Below are 4,897 nucleotides of genomic sequence, written 5' to 3' on the forward strand. Positions count from 1 at the left end.
AAACGGCAATTTATTTCACCATAATACACTCGGGAGGGGTTCCATACAGGCAGCATCCACGCAGGCAACGTCCACGGAAGAACTGCTGAAAGGGGCCTCCCTGGTGGTGCAAGGGGTTAAGATGCAACCTATGAAACTGTCCACAGCCACTGCAGCACAAGTTCGATCCCCGGCCAGGGAGAAACCCACATGGCACAGAAACCTCTCCTGTCTCCCCGCGGCTCCCCTCAGCAGTGTATTTCAGTGGATCCACCTGTTCTGTTCCCTGCTCTGTCTCTGGTGAAGCCTCTCACCCTCCTACACCTCTGGCCTATACCCCAGTTCTTGTATGCATAAACAAATCTTTAAAAAAAAAAAAAAAAAAAGAACTGTTGAAAGGCAAGAAATCCCTGGCACACGGGGTCCCAGAGCCACCCAGTCTGCCCCCAGCACCTGGTCCAAGTTCCACCTTTGGGTTGGAGGGGGTAGTTCAGGCCCTATTAGAGAGTTGGCAGAACCGTCATGGTCATCAGCTGTGCACAACTGCAGGAGGGGGTGTAAAAATCACCATGTTAATCTAGTGGCAGTGTCCCCCAGGGTGATTTGAAAGTCATTCTCCCCTGTAGTTCATAGGTGCTCTCCAGGTACTGCTTTGATGGGCCCCCGCAGGTTTGTCCTGTGGTGCTGCATATGTTGGCCATCAGTTAGCTTAGGTCCTGCTTCCTTCCCTAGCTACCTTACAAGGTCTTGCCATGTCACACTTTGAGATAAATTCCAGCACAGCATCCCTTCCTCCCCTGCCTCCAAGGACAACTACTTAGCTTCAGCAGGGCTGCCGCAGGCAGGACAGACTACCCCCAAAACAGATTCATTCCTGTTCAAACCACAGCATCTCCAGTAAGTCTGCATCAACCAGATTTAGAGTGAAAGCAGTAAAGCAGCAGCATTTTTATCCAGTGGCCCCAAGGGGAAATTAGTCCTCCATGCTGTTGTCCCTCACGAAGCTGTCCAGCACCAGACAGAAGTACTCCTGCGGTGAACACCCCAGGCCAAGGCATAGAAAGTCCAGGGTGCTTTCAACCTGTTGCTCTCCTTCATTTGCCTTGCAGTGTCATGGTGATGGGGATGGGGGAACATTGCACCTTGGGTGGGTTACTGGGTGTGGGGCAAATCCAGGGGCACAAAGGGGGTAGTGGCCTTGACCAGGAGTGGGGCCTCAGAGAGGTCTTGTCTTCTTACCTGCATGCCTGCTTGCCTGATTCCTCGGACACCCCCAAATCTCAGCAGAGCCTTATTTATTCTGTTTGCGGAGCCCAGAGCACCCTAACCAATTGTTAGTACTGAGTATTTAATTTTTAATTAATTTTTAATTAATTAATTAAATTTGGGCGGTATCTATTTTTTTAATGACTATTCAATCACACATACAGGAGTCTTGCTGGCTCCTAGCCCTCTCTGAGGTTAAGGACAGCTGACAGCCCTTCCACCCAAATATGGGGTGGTGGTCAGTAAATCTTCATCCAGTCTGTGTTGATTTCTTCTCAGCAACTTCTCACTGATTATGAGTGTTAGATTGGAGACTCAGGTAATGGGGGAAAGTTTGCTTAGGAAATGCAAAAATGAGAGACACTTAGAAAATGTTAGTATGTCCACATGATAGCTACCTCCAAAATGGCTATGGAGGGTTATTGGCAAGTATCTGTTTAAGAGGATAGTGTTAAGACATCTTTCTGAACTTCTGACATTTTGGGGGTTTGGAAGTTAATAGGTCTTAAATCTGACTACCTTCTAGTTCCAGTAATTCTATTTGACATTCCTAGTAGATAATCGTAAATTCCACAAGAAAATTTTAAGACTTCTCTGATGACAAAATCCAGTCATACTGGATAACTCTGTATCCAGTCATGCAGGATACTCAGTAACTCTGTGGTAAGTTAATGAATCTCTTCCAGAAGACCGCCTGACAGAAAAAAAATTTGAATAAATATGAATTCAATATTATACTAAAGTTTTCTGAATATGCAAGTAGATACAATTGCTAAGTCAACATGTTGCAAAACTGGCTTTTCCTATTAGTATGTGGGCAGTAAATTGTTAAGAAAAACTAATTAAATCTTTAGATAGTATCACCTCCAACATTACATTTACAAGCTCCGTAGAATGATTCTGCATGCTAATGCAAGTCTCTGGGTTAGCATCATTTTATTTAACGTGACACTTCCTGGCAAACAAGTTTTTTGTTTTTGTTTTTAAAGATTTATTTATTTATGCAAACAAGAGCCGGGGTACAGGCAGAGATGCGGGGGTGAGAGGATTCACCAGAGAGAGTGGGGAGCAGAACAGGCAGATTGACTGAAATACACTCCTGAGGGGAGCAGCAGGGAGGCAGGAGAGGTCTGCTGCACCATGTGGGTAGCTCCCTGTCTGGGGATCGAACTTGTGTTGCAAAGGCTGCATACTACTTCACAGTGCTGTGCTTAGCCCCTTACACCACCAGGGAGGCCCAACAAGTTTTTAATTAAAAACGAAAATTATATTTGCACCCACAGAAGATAAAGCAGAAACTATAGATTATCTATATGCTCTGTCTATCTCTACCTATCTTTGGCACCAGTTACAAAGGAAAGCAACCTGGAAGGATAATTTCTCCCACAATAATCCCTTCCAATTAGACAGGGCTTAGCAATTTCTAAAGTATATTCACATATATGATCTCATTTGATCCTCCTAATAGCCCAGAAAGGCAGGTGTAACAGGAATTAGAGCTAATTTTATCTTATAAACGAGGATGTTGATGCTATGGAAGCTGTATTACTTGCTCACCGTCACTCTGCTACAGGATACAGCCAAGTCTTGAACCCAAGTTCGTGATCCCAGAATTATCAGCATCAGGCAAATTACAGTTAGCTGTGCTTGGTGTGTTAGATCATACCGCAGAGGAATCAGAAGGTCTCCTGCCACGGGAGTTGTTAAACTATACTTCTTAGAACCTAATGGCCATAGAGGGGCTTGGGAAACCAGCAGAGGGACGATGAGAAGACAAGGCTCTGGGCTACTATCCAGATCAAGGAACTCTGCTTTATGTCTCATATACTGGTGTTTCATGTAAATTTCTTTGGAAGAAAGTATTCCACTCTTATAAGAAAAAAAATGAGACCAGCATTCAATTCCAAACTTCTCACTTTACAGACTGAAAAAGGCCCATAAAGATCAGAAAATTTATCCATATTCAGGGCCTCTCCTGGTGGCACAGTGGTTGAGTGCTGGGCTGCTAAGCTGCCCGCAGCCTCTGCAGCACCAATTCCATCCCCGGCCACCGGTGAGGGTCCCACATGGCGTGCAGACCTCTCCTGCCATGCCCGCTGCTCCCCTCAGCAGTGTACTTTGTCAGTCTGCCTGTTCTGCTCCCCGCTCTGGCTCTGGTGAATTCTCTCACCCTCCCGGCTTCTGACTGTACCCAGTGCTTGTATAAATTAATTAATTAATTAATTAATCTTTAAAACAAATTTATCCATATTCACACTCAACTAAGATGAATTGATATGCTTCTCTATACCCACTCTCTGTGATGGGAATAAAAATGAAGTCTCTTAGTACAGGGTTTTGTTTTTTTTTTTATAATAAATTTTATTTTTATATTCCCCATACAATTGCAACCCCCCCATTCTGACCCCAATCCCTCCCCTCCCGTGTCTTCATCTGAAGTTCTCCAACTTCAGCTGTATCCGGATCCCTGGAGGGCTTGTCACAGCCTTCTGGGCCCCACCTGCACAGGTTCCGATGCAAGGGGCCTCATGTGAGGACTGAGAAGTTGCATTTCATGTGATGCTAATGTTGCTGAGTCAGAGACAATATTTTGAGAGCCATTTTTTTACAGGACACAAAACAACCAAAAAGTGGCCTGAATTGGCCAGCTAACTGTGCATTTCATTGGTTTTATATCATTATGGGAAGAGGGTAAAAAAATCCTTCCTTCAGAATCGACAAATCCATTGCTTTTACAATGCAACTACACATTCCTCAACACTAGCCCTGATGTTCTGTCACATCGGAGATCCTAACCTCCCCGTGGAGCAGATGGCACAGTCACACCCCCATAGCCTCTCAATCAACTTCTGGGTCTCTCTCCGCTCACAGTGGGCAGTTTCCATACACATGGCCAGGTTGACAGCTCAAAACATCTCTTAGTGCTTGTGTCTCTATCTGAGGACTTTCTCCAACTGACAAGAAGTTTCTCAGCTTACAGGCAGTGTGTGTGTGTGTGTGTGTGTGTGTATAATGCCTCACTCTCCAGGGCATTCTTCCAACAATGAGAAAGTGTGTGCACACATAAATACTCCAACTTCCCTATTGTGCTGTGGGACTATCTTGTCGGCCTTCAAATGACTCCCCAGAGGATTCCTTCAAGTCCCTAACGAGAATGAGCCCCAGTTTCCTACCACAGTAACTTGCTCGTTATTGTGCCCCTTATTGGTGTTTCTCCCTTTCCTTTCCACTCCCCCCACTCTCTCAGTTGTGCTTCTGGGATCTCTTCCTAAATAAACTACCTATATTCCAAGTTCTTGTTTAAAGTCAGTTTTGGGGGCAACACAAACTAAGACAATCTATCTCAAGTTGTTAGCCAAATTCAGGGAAGCATCATTTTCTAGCTAACCCCTTCTGCCTTTTCTCATCTGCCAATTCTATTCGTTGGACTCTTATTCTCAGGTCTTCTAAGTGAGAGTGTATACTCAGTGGGTGTTAGCAAACAAGAACATGAACAAGAATATGGGATTATTGCTGCCTTAACAGTGGCAAATATGCAGACGGTTGAGTCATGTGCAGATACTGATTCATTTATTGTGTACTTAAGTAGTCATGCTTCAGAAAAAGGCCCAAGTTCATCTGTATCAGATCTGAATCAGATAAAGAATGTGAG

This window comes from Talpa occidentalis, unplaced genomic scaffold (genome assembly GCF_014898055.3).
Source record: "Talpa occidentalis isolate TD23 unplaced genomic scaffold, MPIMG_talOcc4v2.1 talOcc4.3, whole genome shotgun sequence".
In the NCBI taxonomy this organism is placed as follows: Eukaryota; Metazoa; Chordata; class Mammalia; order Eulipotyphla; family Talpidae; genus Talpa; species Talpa occidentalis.